The sequence below is a fragment of the Macaca mulatta genome, chromosome 6, assembly GCF_049350105.2.
Source record: "Macaca mulatta isolate MMU2019108-1 chromosome 6, T2T-MMU8v2.0, whole genome shotgun sequence".
NCBI classification, from domain to species: domain Eukaryota; kingdom Metazoa; phylum Chordata; class Mammalia; order Primates; family Cercopithecidae; genus Macaca; species Macaca mulatta.
Window position 1 is genome coordinate 67,371,221 of NC_133411.1, and position 17,069 is coordinate 67,388,289.

The 17,069-nt window shown below is 37.4% G+C and overlaps 1 protein-coding gene and 1 pseudogene across 6 annotated transcripts in view; one reads left to right on the forward strand and one right to left on the reverse strand.

The window, feature by feature from the left end:
• PDE4D (phosphodiesterase 4D) overlaps nt 1-17,069 on the reverse strand; it is a 1,577,486-nt gene that overhangs the window by 561,800 nt on the left and 998,617 nt on the right. The window lies entirely within an intron of this gene.
• LOC144341315 (NADH dehydrogenase [ubiquinone] 1 beta subcomplex subunit 4 pseudogene) lies at nt 803-3,168 on the forward strand (annotated as a pseudogene).

Here is a 17,069-nt window from a genome sequence, read left to right on the forward strand (position 1 = left end):
TATTTTCTTCTTTTTTTTTTTTTTTTTTTTTTTTTTGAGACGGAATCTCGCTCTGTCGCCCAGGCTGGAGTGCAGTGGCCAGATCTAAGCTCACTGCAAGCTCCGCCTCCCGGGTTTACGCCATTCTCCTGCCTCAGCCTCCCGAGTAGCCGGGACTACAGGCACTGGCCACCGCGCCTGGCTAGTTTTTTGTATTTTTAGTAGAGACGGGGTTTCACCACGTTAGCCAGGATGGTCTCGATCTCCTGACCTCGTGATCCGCCCGTCTCGGCCTCCCAAAGTGCAGGGATTACAGGCTTGAGCCACCGCGCCCGGCCGATTATTTTCTTCTTATGCCAAAACAAAAGCTTATAACAGAAAATACAGGCAAAACGTGACTATGTAAAATTTCTGCAATTGTACTTACCCTGAAATAATCACTGAACGGCATGGTGGTTGTTATGGTGTGTGCATGCGTGCAAGTGTGTTTACAACATTTATCTTTTTCTGAGTATAAGCTTATATGTAAATTTGCAATTTACATATATGAATAAGCAAATGCATAAATTTGTAAAAATTGAATGGTACTACACATACTTTTTATAAGATCCTTTTTTTAATCCTGTAAGGCTATTAAAATATTCAAAACACTATCCATATTCTAGTACTACGTTCGCAAAGTATTCATTTTAAAATATCACTGTAGTAGAGTATATTACAGCAGGTAAAGAAGTTCAGTTGAAAGTTACACTCCTAATATTTGAGAGAGATAAGAATGAAGTTTGATGTACTTAATCCTATTGCAATAAAGTGAACTTTCAAATATTTCAAGCCTTCATTGCAAAGTAAAATAAGATCTATTCTTATTTCTTCAAAAATTTTATATATTTAAGCAGGTAAGGTGTCTCCAGCTGAAAGAAATACTTTTATGGCCAGCCTTCCAAATTGTATACCACTTTTTTCTCTTTTAATTCTTCTGTCTCAGATATTTAATTAATAAGAGCTGCTGTAGCAAGGGGCTTGTCTATAATTTTATTGTCACCATTTCTGAGTCATCTACTTCTGATTTGTTTTAAAATCAAATGCAAGATATTTGGCTAACATACAATCACCATCAGCTAGGAATATAACAAATAAACCAATGACAGCCTTCTCTGACGCACTCTTACTTTTATCTGAACCATTTTGCTAAGAAAAATTAGTTTATTTATTCATTAAAAGTCTTAAGTATCCTTCTGTTATATCCGAAACCTCAATTCCTCAACTCCTTTTTTGTTAGTTGGCCATCAGTCGTCAACCATCATCCAGTTAAAGTCAATGATGTGAACAGTTAAAGTCAATGATGTAAAGGTAAGCAAAATTCTTTTAAGTTCTGCTTTGAAAAGAGGGAACAAAACCCTTGGTGACAGGAGTTTGTAATCTAAAAGCGGCACTGTGATTAAGTGACATATTGAAGAACACATACATGTGTGCCAGGAAACAAATCTATCCTGAGTACAATCAGAAACAGAGATTCTATCAGACATATTATAAAGCTTGCTTAAGGAAGCCTGAGGGAGCAGTGACAATCTTTATTATGGAAAAGGGTATATTTTGAGAAAATAATATTACATCAAACTGGGAAGGACAGCTAAGAGAATGGATGACAGAATCAGGATATAAAAAGAGCATAAGGCCTAAATATAACCAGATGGAGTTAAATAGGGTCATATTTGAAGTCCTGCCCTTTGGTTAAAACAAAAACATCTAACTGAGCAGCTGCCGAGAGAGAAGGAGATGATGCCTAAGTCAAGCCCTTTTAGTTAAGTGCATGATGTCACAATGATACGATGAGGCAGCCAGCGTCTATCAAACTAAAGTCATTTTCATTGATAAATCACCCCCAGGATGAGGCAATGAAAAAAAGAGTCTCTATGATGCTCTGAGCTAATTGAATTACTTTAGGAATTTCTGGAATTTGCTCATCTTTGGGCCGTTAAATTACAAAAGAAGGTTATGAGATAGGAGCTAGCCTAATGGGGAGTCACTAGAAAAGGAAAGAGATGTGATAGTATAATGGTAGCCAACTTAAGGAATAGAAAACATAGGGAACAGACCTGATGGTTACAGATACAAAAGTGTCACATGAAAATGGAATTTCAGGCAGTTGTGCACCGGGTCACCAAAATGTCATTCCCAAAGTATACTCCGTCGCACCTCGCCACTCTGTCCTTGACCCTCAGCCGAATATGACATATCTCTGGAAGCCCGGCAGATGCAAGCTGAACGGTTGGCTATAAGAGCCCAGTTGAAACAAGACTACCTGCTTCAGTACAACAACCCTAACCGCCAAGAGCTCACTGAAGATCTTGCCTTGATTCGAGATCAGCAAATGTCTATCCTAATTTCAGACTCACTCCTAAAAACTCACTCTTGGAAGCTCTGTGTGGAATCGGGCCCCTGTTCTTCTGGGATTATGTTTTCAAAACTGACAGGGATAGAAAAGAAAAACTTTTCCAGGAAGGAAAATTGGATGGAACATTTAACATCTCATATTAAGTCTGGCAATGATGACTATATGGATTCTTACTGAAATAAATCATCTATTAATCATTAAAAAAAAAAAAAGAAAGAAAATGGAATTTCACTCACCCTGTGTGTTTCCAAGATTAACAAGTAGGAGTAATGCTACTTAGAAGTTTTGTGGAGGCCAAAGTTCAGTGAAAGCAAGACCAAGCCAGCAACACAGAGCCAGCCAATGACACATCAACATTGACCAGGAGAAGGATGGCCAGCAATGGGGGCACAAGCATTGACCTTTGAAGGGTCACATCACAGCTGTGTCAGCACTGAACCACAGGGCACTGGTGTCTTCTTTCATTCTGAAAATTCGGATTCAACAAAAAATTTGTTTCCTTCCCAATTTACCTTCCTTTGAACTAATTAAACTTCTGTCCTCTTCATCCCTCAACTATTAAATATTAAAAAATATGTTGACCAATTTAAGGTTTTGAAATAAAAACATTATACGACCAAAAGGTTTGATAGATTCTCAACAGCATAACACTGTCTACTTCTCTGTAGGTATCTCCTGAGCACCAGATACTAAGCTCCCTTGATGAAAATAGCTTTTCAAAACATGATAGATATGCTAGTGCACTATATTCAGAATAATGTGAGTTCATACGGACTTGTCAGGATGTAAAGAACATACAATGCTTGGTGTGTTTCATGCGGGCCCCAGGTATGGCCCTGGTGCAGTGCCTCTCACATTGAATACACATATGAATCACCTGGGATCTTACTGCAATGCAAATGGTGAGTCACTAGGTCAGGGTGGGGCCCCAGAATTTCTACCAAGTCCAGGTGATATTCATACTGCTGGTTCATGGATCACATTTTGAGTAGCAAGGTAAAGCATATTTCCCATGAAGCAGCATTGCAGAATGTTTATTACCAGGCCAATATTTACCTAGGCATTTCTTTGCTTTTTATATTAACACTTCTATTGACACAGATCATAAAATTTCTGTTTTCCTTTCTTTGAAAATTAAAATATACAGTATACTAAAACTTCAAAAACAAAAATCAGACAGTTTTTCCCCCCAGGTACTTAAGAGGATACAAACCCATGAAACTTGGCCTCAATTAGATTACAGTGGTCCCTCGGGATCTTTGGGGAGTGGTTCCAGGACTCCCTGCAGATATCAAAATCCATGGATGTTCAAGTTCCTTATATAAAATGACATAGTATTTGTATATAACCTACACACATCAATATACTTTAAATCATCTCCAGATTACTTATACCTAGTACAATGTAAATGTTATGTCAATAGTTACTATGCTGTATTGTTTAGGGAATGACAGGAAAAGTCTGTACATGTTCAGTATATACACAACCATATTATTAAAAAACAATTTTGGATTGAATACACAGATGTAGAATCCATGGATACAAAAGGTCTACTGTACTTGGAAGTATCAATAGGAAATTTCATCAAAATTGATGGTGAATTTTGCACAGAATTAACTCTCATTTTGTTTTTATTTATTCAGCATATGTAAGTCGGTCTCTAATAATAAAATAATTACAATGACTATTTTTCTCCAGCTCTAAATTTATTATAGCAACAACTCAGGATCAAATATAATTTGAGATCCCTTTGAAGGGGTATAAGCTGTTGGTTGATAATGATGTTGAGTAGATGGTCCAAAAAGACTCAGTCTGAACATCTTCAATTGTTTGCCTTAGACCAAATTTTAAGTGAGTGTAAGAATTCATCTTCTTTGAATACGGTGTATTGAATTTCTTAATGAATTCTCCAGCAAACATGAAAAAGTAAATGATGTTATCCGGGCAAGACTGTTTCCTTATAGAAAAGTAAGAATGTCATCTGTGGAGTTTTGAAACTTTATTGTAAATCATCACACATGACTCCCGGGGAAGCTTGTACGTGTATTCTGAAGTAGAAACTGCCCTTTTAGCGGTGATATTCAGAATCTAGTCAGGCTGATCATTGTCCTAGTCTCAGCTTTTAGCCTCCTGTTTCCTTCATCTGAAATGTTCTTGCCCTTCACCTCCTTCAAGTCTATGCAAATGTCAAGCTGGAGGGCCACGCTATTCAAAATTGCATCCCTACTGATACTTCCTATGTCATTCCCTTTTTTCCTTAGCACTTACCACTATCCAACATATAATATATTTTTTTACTTATTTTTCTTGAATATTGTCTATCTTTTCTGTAGTTTTCTACTGCTGGTGTAATAAATTATCAGAAACTTAGTGATTTAACAATTAAAATGTATCATTTTATAGTTGTGTAGATCAGAAGTCCAACACAGGTCTCAAAGGGCTAAAATCAAGGTGTCTTCAGGACTGCATTCCTTTCTGAATGGGCTAAGGGAGAATCTGCTTCCTTGACCTTTCTAGCTGTCCACATTCCTTGGCTCCTGGCTCCCTTCCTTCATTTCCAAAGCCAACAAAGTTGCATCTCTCTAACCCTTCTTCTGTTATCACATATCTCTCTAACATAACCAGGGAAAAGTCTTTGCTTAGAAGGACTTGTGCGATTAGATTGGGCCCACCGGGCTATTATAGACACTACATCTCCAGGTCTGTGCCCCTAATCAAATCTGCAAAATCCTTTTTTGCATGTGAGGTAACGTTCATATAGTCCAGGGATTAGGCAGTAGAACTCTTTGCAGGGGCCATTATTTTGCCTATACTCATTGAAATGTAAGCTCCAAAAGGTCATGGATTTTTATTTGTTTGATTTGTTATATTCCTAGTACTTACAGCAGCACCTGGTATACAGTATAAACTCAAAAAATATTTATTGCAGCAAATTAATGAAAGAAAATTGAATTGGGCTAATGATGTCATGACAAACACATATTTGAAGTGCAGGTGCTAGACACAGACCCTTACTAGATTTTTTTGTTTTGATTTTTGAGATGGAATCTCACTCTCACCAAGGCTAGAGTGCCGTGGCACCATCTCAGCACACTGCAACCTCTGCCTCCTGGGTTCAAGCAATTCTCCTGCCTCAGCCTCCCAAGTAGCTGGGATTACAGGCACCTGCCGCCACCATGACCAGCTAATTTCTGTATTTTTAGTAGAGATAGTGTTTCACTATGTTGGCCAGGCTGGTCTTGAACTCCAGTTAGGTGATCTGCCTGCCTCAGCCTCCCAAAGTGTTGGGATTACAGGTGTGAGCCAATGTATCTGGCTAGCCTCTACTAGATGTTTGAAGAGTTAACCACTTTAATTAAATAAACCTTAGTCCTCATTTGAAAAATGAGACCATCACTTTGCCCACTTCATAGACTGGTTTAGAGAATCAATCAATGTGATTTGCATTAAAGTGGTCTGAAAATCCTCAGCTAAAGAAATGTAAATCATTGATACTATACTTTTTAAGTTGGTCTTAGTATTCTTACCTAAAAATTTCAGTTTCTTTGAGCTCAAAATATCAGCAATTTTGGTCACAGTTCACTCCTCAGACTTTCAGAAACCCCATTCAAGATGCTGAAAAAAATGTGGGAAAATCTTAAAGCATGGCAATACCCTTCTTTGGTTTCTTTTTTGCCAAACATACCATTCCTCAGGGTCACTGCCCTAGACTGAGCGTAGCATGATTGGACCATCTAAGAAGATGGTGGGATAACAGGAAGTTATTTGGAGTCTTCAGAGCTCAGTCTAGTCCAGGCTCTTTTTGACTGGGCATTTCCATTAGTATCTCCAAGTCACCCTGCTGCCTAGAGTTCATCATTCTCAACTACATATTATTAAAACATGTTAGCAAGTACTGCAGTGGTGCAGAAGAAAGTCACTAAGAGCCTTATTGTTTTTATTTCCTTAAGGTAGGACTAGAACATAATTTAACTAACACACTGTCTTCATATAACTTAAGTTTATAACCAATATCACATAAAAGATAACATGCCCACAAATACTTGTAGAGTTATTTTGCTGATCTTTCAACAAATAGCACTTAGAACTTTTATCATGTATTTTTAGAATATTTGTACAAGGAAATGAGCCTCTCCAATTTTATTGAAAACATTTGTCAATTTTATTAAATTTTTTAAAACTCAGAATTTGCTTGGAACTCATATGCTTATATTTACTAGAAGACTAAAAATCTAAAGGTTTAAGAGAATTTTCTATTGCCTTAGCAAATCTGTAATGCCAAAATTAGAAAACAGTTATTTTTCTCCAGGATCGATGTAATTAAAAACACTAAAGTGGGGGTCAAATGATAACAACAAAGCACTCTTAATATAGATGTGGTTTGTTTCTCTGGGCCTATGACTATATATGGATATTTGGAAACATTACAGTGTTTGGCGACAACAAAGCTATTCATTGTTAGTCAACAGATATGCACATTGTGGTGAAAACTCAACCAATAAAATTGTTAATTTAATGCAGTGATTCTCAAAGTGTGGTCTCCAGACCAGCAGCATTGGTGTCACTTGAGGACTTATTAGAAACATAAAATTGGAGGCTTTACCAGAGATCTACAGAATTAGAAATTTGGGGGAAGAGGCCCGGTAATGTGTGGTTTACTGGCCCTTGTAGGTGATTCTGATGATCATTAGTGAATGCCCTTTTACTTTCTTACCTTAAAGTCTTATAATCTTGTTTGATAATGTATATGAAAATGCACAATTGCTTTTTAAAATGTGAAAATCTGAGTCAGCAATTAGGGCCAAGTCATATCTAAAAATCATGTGGGCAGAGTATTCTGAAAACTAGATGTTTGAATCAGCTGAAAAGCCGCCACTGCAACCCAAACCTAAAACCTCCCCTCAAACCCAAACCCAAAAGTATTATTTATTCAATTATTTACATAAATTATCCATGTAAAATAAACATTGTATATATGAAGAAATGCTTTTCACATATTAACTGAAATCTAACTTATTTTGTTGGAATCTTCTCTCGCATTTTAGACATATTTTCCAGAGACTGATTTTCTTGCTCCACAATTGTATTGGAAACCCCCCAAAAAACAAAACCAAACAGACAAGGCAACAATATTCTCTTTTAATCAACTAGATTTTTTAAATCCAGAGTCTTAAAAATATGGGTATTTTCCCCTGTGAGTTAAATAAGCACAAAACAAACATATTATATGGTCTATAGTCTTATTTTAGTAACTGGAAACACTATTTTGCCTGCATTCCAATTGTTATGGTAAAGGTGAAGCCAAAGTCCTGAGACAGCCTCAAGGATCTGGTGGCTAATTCTTCCAACAGAACCAAGGACAGTGTCCCAGACAATGAGGTCTGCTTCAGCTGCGTCTCACAAGGTGAGTGTCCAGGGTATACAGAATGGGGTTGAAGACTCTTTCCACAAGAGCAGCAGAATAGCATGCACATGAAAGTACTCCATTACCAAGAGCCCTCAAGGGATGAACCTGTGTGCAATGGAGTTACACCATCCAGGACTTCCAGAGTAGAGGACTGGGGGTTATTGGTAGGCAATGGAGAGCCAATGAGATTTCAGGTTGTGGATTTACATATCACAGTCTCTTGTTAGGAGGATGAGCTCCAGCCAAAGTGTAAGCTTTAAACTGAATCTTACAGAGCCTGTTGTCAGGAAAGTCTGGCAATTTCTAGCTTGCCAAAAGCCCAGGCAAAAGCAATAGTGGTGGTGATGGAGGCTAGAATGTGAGAAACCTTTGGGCCAGGTTTGAATGTGATGGCTGAAGGAAAAAATAGGAAACAAGGTGAAAACTTGGGCTTCTTGTTAAGAATTTCTTAATATTGGGTATGATACTTATTTTGCATTACTTATCCATGCAAACTATTGAGGACAACAAGATAATTTTGTGCTTAGATTGGTGTGTGTGTGTGTAGTGGGGGGTCCTCTATCATGTATCTAGCTGATTCAAATCATTTTTTTCTAAATGATAGGAACACGTGAAAAGTGATATCTCTGGGAGTCAGAGCAAGTATGGATCCATTTCTTAACTAGCAGTTCTTTAAGTGGAAGTCTGTGAACCTCTAAAGCAGCAGAGTCATGAAAGACATTTAGAAAAACACAGTCACCTGGGTCCTGTCCCCAGAAAGCCTAATGTCATTTTTCTGGGTGTCTGGCCCAGGCATCAGATTTTTTAAAGTTCCCCAGGTGATTGAAAGTGGATAAGAACTAATGCTTGAAAATGTAAGTGAAGGCTTTTTTCAATTAGATAATATAACTTTAATTTCATTCTGTTGATTTGCCTAATAATGTGTTGTGATGCTAATGAAACCAAAGTGTTATATATTTACCTCCTAGGGATTATGCAAAAACAAATAAGATAATAGGTATTACAGAACATCAAGCTGATACTTATTTGGGCCCTGTTGTCAGCAACAGTGTTACAGCATTTTCCTGCCGGGAGTAAATACTTACATAAATCACTGGGAAAATACAGCAAAGTAGCATAATTTCTTCACTTTTACCTTTAACATGTGGGCTATAAAGTTGTCTATAAAATACTACCTGCCATAACTTATAATAAATACATCCTTTTTATTGACATAAGATGGGTAAATATAGTTTTTAAAAGGCATCAGAGGAGCGATAAAGGCAAACTGGATGTCAACACCCATTTTGAGGGGGTTAATTTTTCTTCCAGGAAGTTTATAAATGGCAGGTCCTGGAAATCCTAAAATCCCTAGATGGACTTTGCCTGGCACATACTTGACATTCAATAAAAATGCAGTAAATGCCTGAACAAGACCAGCACATGTGTTGTCTTCATATAGTACAGTAACACTACATTGTTTGGGCTGGGTTGTGCTGAAAAAGTCGATCTCTTCCAAGACTTAAAGAATAGTGTCTAAAATTTAGCAATACGAAATCTGGGCAGATGTGTAATGAAAGTGCTATGAAATGATTAGAATATCTAAAACAAAGAATAAAAATACCATGGATTTGCTAATTTTGGATACACAAATATGGAATATATCAAATACACATGCAGTTCTATCTGTAATATGTGATTTAAAAAATTAGCTTTTGGCTACTTTTAAAGATTTTCAACATGAAAGTTGGAACTACCCAACTTCCAATGAAGAAGTCTCAGCTCTATGCATCTGCAATATTTAACTTCTCCCACTTTTTTCAAATCTCTTCGATTTCAGCTGTTATGACACATTTCCAAGACCTTTATTCAGACCCTTACAAGCTTTTGAAAAGACTCTCTTTTTTCTTTAATATGAGATGTATTGTTTACCTATTACACTGAGTGGCACTACAGAAAAACATGGATAATCTGTATTTCTGCACTCTTTGTGAATGAGCTAAATGCAATGTTTACCACCACAAATTTGGTACAACCTACATGAAATAAGACCTCAGTTTTAAATATAATACTGTTCCACATAGTATGACAAATATATACTTGGTATATAAACCATTTGGTATGCTACAATAAGACCCACCCCCAATTTAAGCAGGCTTATCTGAAGTTTACAGAAGATTTAATATAGTTTCTAGATGGTTAAATATATATATGTATGGGTGTGCGTGTATGTGCATGCACACATATTTGCTGAGTGGTTAATATAAAAGCTATGATAGGATGTGAGGATAAACACTGTGTTATCTAAGTACTATAGAGAAAAAGAGTTCTGAGTATCTGGAATAGGATAAAGATCACAGGAAAAGAGATTTCCATAAAAGAAGCTTTGACAGCTTTGACCAACTCCTAACTGTCTGCCTGTAGTCTACATTATGTATGATTAGAAAGTTTGTGTTTCACACAGAAACTTTCCAATTATTAATTAGGAAAACATTTACACATGGTATGTCACATGAGTAGGTTTGTCTCCTTAGCAGACCACAGTAATGCAGATATTAAAACGGATATGTTGTCAGAAATAAATTATTCATGCTTCCTAACTTTTCTAATTTGGTAATTTGAAAACATTAATAGGATTTGGCCATTCTTAATTGTGTTGATGACAATCCTTGCTTTCTTTATTCCTCAAGGCTAGTTGAAATTTATTGAATTTATATTAATTTTTAAGACCATCTGTGGCTTCTCAAAAGTAAAATAACTTCAGAAGCTTCATAATTATGGAGAAAATATGAGGCAAAACTTTGCAGAATGATTTATAATTTATATGAGATTTTTATTTACTTTTTGAGAACTAACACTTGAATATGTAATCATCAAACAGGTGACCTTCCATTTATTTGATATGATAGAAGAAAACTTCTAGCATTCCAATTTTAACATTTTATTTGAAAATTCACTGCTATAATAACACTATAGAATTAAGGAGAGTTGTGTTGTAAACATAGTCCTTCTTTTTAAAAATGGGAACTCCTATTTTATCCTTTAGCTATTATATTCATCTACTCATTTTTAGTGTTGCTTTCACAAAACAACACGTCTATAGTAAATATATTTATGTTTTATGATTACAGGGAAGTGATTCCTAATGAAAACGAGAATAGAGTGTTCAAATTGGGGTTAGACCATCCCAGTTCTGTCATAGTTTCCATTGTTGAAATAAAATCCCCACTGAAAGATAATAGGTCTTGTTAGTTGGCAGGCAGGTTTCATTGAGTAAACCAAGTTGCTTTCTAGGATTTTGTGCAGAAAATTCTGCAACTCTAAAATTCACATAACACTTAAACTGACATCAAGAGTAGTGCCCGATCACTATAGAAGTAATCAATGACTGTAAAAGTTGTTTGGCTTTAGCCTCTGCTGTGAAAAAGCATGAAAAGTATTTATGAGAATAGAGAGGCATAAGGGGTTGCATTTTCCACAGTTTATTGGACATCTCTACTTGGACAACCACAGACTTCTCAGACTCTACTAGCCCAAATAGAACACATAATTTCACCCTCAAACCCACTCCTCTTGCTGGACTCCAAACTCAGTGAATGGCCTACTGTTCATCTAGTCGTCCCAAGTGTCTTCCTGTTCCTTGCTATCATATATATTGAAATGCCAGGTCCCGTTGAATCTATTTCCTAAGTAGCTATTTCCTAAATCTCTTTACTTTTCATTCTCCCCTTGCTGCTGGTCCAAGCCATGAGTACTGACTGGTCTGAATTATTGCAGCAATGTCCCAGCTGGTCTCCTTTCCTTCAGCACTGTCCTTCCCCAATACACTCTCTACAGCACAGCCAAATACTACAAACTCAAAGGCTTTCCCTTTTGTTGGATTGAAGTCCAGAATTCTTAACATGGATAGCAAGGCCTGCTATTTTCTGTTCCCTGCATTACTCTCAGCTTCATCTCCCATTATTCTCCAGACCATGTGCAACTGTCCTCTCTGCATCCTAAACTCCACGATATGTATGTTCAGTAACGTGGTAACATCAAGAACTCTCCACTTTCCAACTTTGCATATGCTCTTCTCTCTGCCTGCCCTGTCCGTCACCTTGCTAATTTCTATTCAGCCTGTAGCTTTAGTGCCTCTTCCATGAACCATTCCTGAACTCTCCATCACCCAGTCCTGAAATCAAGGATGACTGCTTGCATAGCATCCTATATTCTGCCTCATCCTGAAAGTGATTATACTTCACTATAATTGATGTTTACTCATCTAGCTTTACCATTGGACCTCCGGCTTCACGAAAATCATGTATGTGAGTATCCTGCTCACTGTACAACCTTAGCCCATTATAGTGATAAGTCTACGGTAGGTGCTCCACAAATATTTATTAAGTGAATTAATCTGAATGCAGTTATGTACAAAGACCATAGAGTTCAGATTTTTGTCTATGCCCTTAGCTATCATGTCAAAGAACGGCAGGGTAGTGCATGATAACTAGCTGTCAGCTTATTACAACAGACCTCCCTGCAATACAGTTTCACCCACCCTACCCCCCCCAAAAAAATTCTAATCACTAGCCAGATTTAAATCTATTTGACTCTACTTCTTTCAGCGTTGGTAAGAACTATAGCAGCCATCATTTAAGAAGAGAATTAAATTACTAATATCTGTCTACCCATTTCTCTGAGAAAATGAAATTACTTCTCTACAGAATTAAAACACCATTTCTTTGAACTTGATGCAGAAGCCAATTTTCTTTTGTATTCCTGCCTCAAAAAAGAATATATGTCTAGACAGAATATTAGGGAAGTTATTCCATAAGATATACATTTCTGCTAGAATAAACTTCATTATTTCTACGAAATTATGGAAGTAGCTGGCTATACTTCTCTACTTACTTCTTAATTTTTAAAAAATAACAAAAATATCAAAACTAGATAAAAGAGAGTCTACTCCATATTTTCTAAAACAGAATTCTGCTAAAACATACACACACACACACACACACACACACACACGAGCTATGAATTTCTATACCATTCTTCAAAATTCTAAATATTGTCAACGTCATTTTAAGAGAAACAGAACTAGTTTAGTTAGTCTACATCTGTCCTGTGGTATTCTTTGCACCAGTGGATCTCAGACTCTAGCATACATCAGAGTGTCCTGGAGGTCTTTGTAAAATGCAGGTTACTGGGCCACTCCCTTCCACCCAGAGTTTCAGATTCATTAGGCCTGAGATGGAACCAGAGAATTTGCATTTCCAGCAAGTTCCTAGGTTATATTGATGCTGACCTGGGGAACACACTTTGAGATGTGACTTATACATGTAACTAATAGTAGGGAAGCACATTTAGTTCTGTCCATGCAGTTCTATCAGGCATTTTGACATGTGCCGTCCTCTTGTTCTCTTTCTTTCCTTTTTTTGGTACCAGTATCTAACTCAGCACTACTGCCTAAATACATAAAGCCTGTATTCCATGTTAAAACTTAACAGCACAAGGGTACATCATTTAAAACAAAACAAAACAAACAAAAAAACAACAAAAACCAGAAAAAAGAGGGCTATTTCTGCAAGTTAAAAAATTAAATGGAAAAACAACCCAAAAATTGCTCTAAGCGGGTTTTGCCTTCAATAGCAAACATGTTTTGCCTCAGTGGTGATTTCTTTGTTCGGGAGCCAAGGTGGCAATTAAGCTGGCACAAAGAGCAAGAGCCATTTGTTTAATATGATGATAGCGTAGCCCTTTGTAAATCCTGGAACAATGAGGGCCCACACATAAGCTCATTCCAAGTTCTAGTTCCTTCTCTTCCCCTGTTGCTCAGTGTGAATTCTCATAGCCACGAAGGAAGGGGAAGATTTTCAATCCTGTCACATCCTCCCCCATTTAAACCATTTATAGTCTTAACTTATAAGATGTGAGTAAGAAATCTTCTTTAAACATTTTGCAGAGCTGATCATCAAATCTAACAAACTGGTGGTTTTGAAATATCCTTTGCTCCAAAGACTTTCCATTAACCTCTGTGTTCTCTGTTGTGTCATTGTGCTGAGAAGAGCAAGTTAAAAATCCAGTCTTAAGTGGGGCTTGGTAGTAGGATTATTTTTATCTTATAGATTTATTTCAATCTTCACTTTAGGAAGAAAGAAGACCTTAGGAAGGTCTAATTCTCATCAGTTCTGGCATAAGCTGAGTCAAGTAAGGGATCTCAGAATTTAAAGAAAGGGATGCCCTTAATAATGGCATCTGAAGAAGCAAGGGTACTATACTGTGACAATTACAAATACTACCTCAGTTCCCATCCTCCACTAGGCTCTTTTAGGATGGAGACTCTGTCTGGTTCACTGCTGTATCTCTAGAATTTAGAACAGTGCTCAGAAAATAGAAGGCACTCAATATGTAGCAATTACTGCCTGACTGGCTCTCTCTGTAAGCATTGCAGGGTATGTACAACCAAAATTTATAAAGTCTAACATGACACCAAAGTTCATAAATTAAATGTTACCAAAATAGACTGTTGTTACAAACGAAGAAAATTAATCAGAAGGTATCTTTTTAGAATATAACAACCTCTAACACCCAGTCTACAAATATATCCATCATCAAACTTCTGGCAAATGTTCAAAATAAATAAGCACCTATCATGACTTAAATCCCTGGCTTTATACTTCAACAGTGTTCACACGAGTAAAAGCATTTTTGCTTAAGTTGTCTACCAGTTTATAATATGGGAAGGAATTCCCCATGGGATACTATCTCCTCCCCCTTTATATAGGGAATACAGGTTTGGCTAAATACTTTCTCATAATTGTGCAGAAAGCGCATACCCTTATAAAAGGGCAATCACATAGATTATCAATGTGATTGATAACATCATCAATGGTTTCCTGAAAGCAGCCTCTCCATCTTGCAAGTCTATCAACTTAGAGTTCTTTACCTTCCCTTCAGCTGAATCTACTCACTTCAGGCTCAGCCTGAGTTCATGAAAGAACCCTGCCAGGGTGGGGCCCATTTAAGGACTAACTGTGTCTAGGTCATGACACTCAGATCTGTATCTAGGGGTAACTTCTGGCTTCTGCATGATCTACTCTTCTTCTCAGGCTGCCCATTCCCTGAGATCTGCTTTGAGAACACTAGATCCTGTGCCTGATGTTCAAACTAGGATGGCCTCATACCACAATGTTTTGTTGCCCCTTCTAGCTTTGGATCTCCTGTAACCCCAAATAGTCTAATCCACACCAGGCCCTCTTATGCCCTTTTGATACTATTTCTCAAATGACTCACAAGACGAGCCTCTAAGGTCAAGCTAGTTCTCCCAGGTCTCTTCTAGTATCCTAGTGCTATTTTTTTTCTCTGCCAAGTTCTGATTTCTTTTCCAGTCCCTGTTGCTAAAATCATACTGAATCCCTCACAGCCACCCAAACCCTGGCAAGGTATGATTTTACCATCTTAAGTTCATTTTCAGGGCTGAGCGCATAATAATGACTAGTCATGCAGCACCCAGTGATCACACTGTATGGAGAGTATAGACACTGGGATGGAGGAAGGGCAAAAAGAGGCCCTCGATACTGAAACATATTTTCAGAGAGTAATATAATTGGTGAATTCTCATATGCAGTGAGGATCAAATTGATGAACCATTTTAGCACTCCCACAAGAATTCTGCTACCTCATTTCTGCACAGAATTTCATCTTATGAAAAAGTTCCACAATTTTTAACATACTATAGCATCTCTTCATGCCAAGTAGTTTTGTATTTTAAGAATTACAAAATGCACTCATCAAATAATTTTGGCACATAATATATATTTCTAAATTCCAGAACAAATCTCTCTCCTGGGGTTCTATTTAAAATACAACCTGGGCTTGTACACCATCAAGTATGATAGAAAAACATATAATCAATTCATAGAAGACCAGCACTTGCCCTACAGGTGCTAGAATTTGACATCTTGTTGAAATTAGATTGAAAATTAGTTATACAGTATGTAAAAACAAAGGCAGGCTACAATATTTCCTTCTAGTGGACATCATTAGCGCCTCAGAGATGAAATGTACGAAACTCTCCTAGAAATACTAATCAACTGAAACAAGCAGCCCCCAAAACAGTAATGTGGTCAGTCTGAATGCTGCCAGGTAATTTATAATCCATGACAAGCAGAGCCAAGTGAAAGTTATTTACATTTGTTCTTCTGGTAGAATAGAAGGGATGAGAGTGAAAAGGATCTGTTGAATCAGATCGTGTTTGACTGAGGAGTGACAGGGAAGTTCTCTTCAATTAATAGCCAGCAGCATAATTTGAGCTAATGCCAGCTAGGCTTTCATCATGAAATGACACAGAAATAAATTATTCTGTACTCAGATGCTGGCATGGTGAAGTGAATTAATCCACTCAAATTTGGAGGAGGGAAAGAGAAAGTAGATTACGCTATCTGAATTTTTTGAGCCTGTTTTAGCTACACTTTAAGGATACTGAGGTTCATGATAATTGTTAAAATGTCCAAGTGGATCCATTTAGACTCAAATACTTGCTTGAATGAACAAATTCTTAGAAGGGAGGAACCAAACAGAGTAGAAATGGCTTTATGAAGGTCATGGTGGTTTCTTTCACGGATTAGTGAAATTCATATTCAACTCAGAAGGTCAGGGGGAAGTGGGCAAGAGTTTTATTAAGAACAACTTTATAGGGGAACTCTTGAGGGAGTAAAAAGATGATTACAATGATACAAAGGAATCCAGGACAGGTTTAGAGAGGTCAAATGCCTGCTGGTTCATTCAGAAAAGATTAACAGACCCAGCTGCTGGGACTTTTCTGGCTAGGCATCCTTCCCAGTGGTCACAAGTCAATGCGTCTCCTGGCTGCCTGGCTACATTCCCATCCGTCTGGATGGAAGAGCGCCCACCCACACGCCAGACCTTTTCCTTAGGGGAAAGTTTCTGAGGTTCCACGTCAGGCAAACTTTGCTTACCCATCACTTCAAGTAAACAACTCTTTTATGGGGATTTCTTACAGAAAAAAAATGCACTTGAAAGCATCTAACCAAAGCAATGAAGGTGGAAAAAACAGAAGTTATGTGGGAATCTGAGTATAGAATATACAGACATAAAATAAGCTCTCCAAATGAGGAAGCAGTCACAACTTGACCTCTGAATTGTTTGCTATCTGTTTGTTCCTTCAATATTCAAACTGTAGCCCCGGAAATACAAACACAAACTTCTAAACACTCACAGGCCTGTGGCAACAAAATGCTACATGCCAGCTTCACAACTGGGGCATGCAGATCATAAATCCTGTAGTGGCAGGAGGGGAGGTGT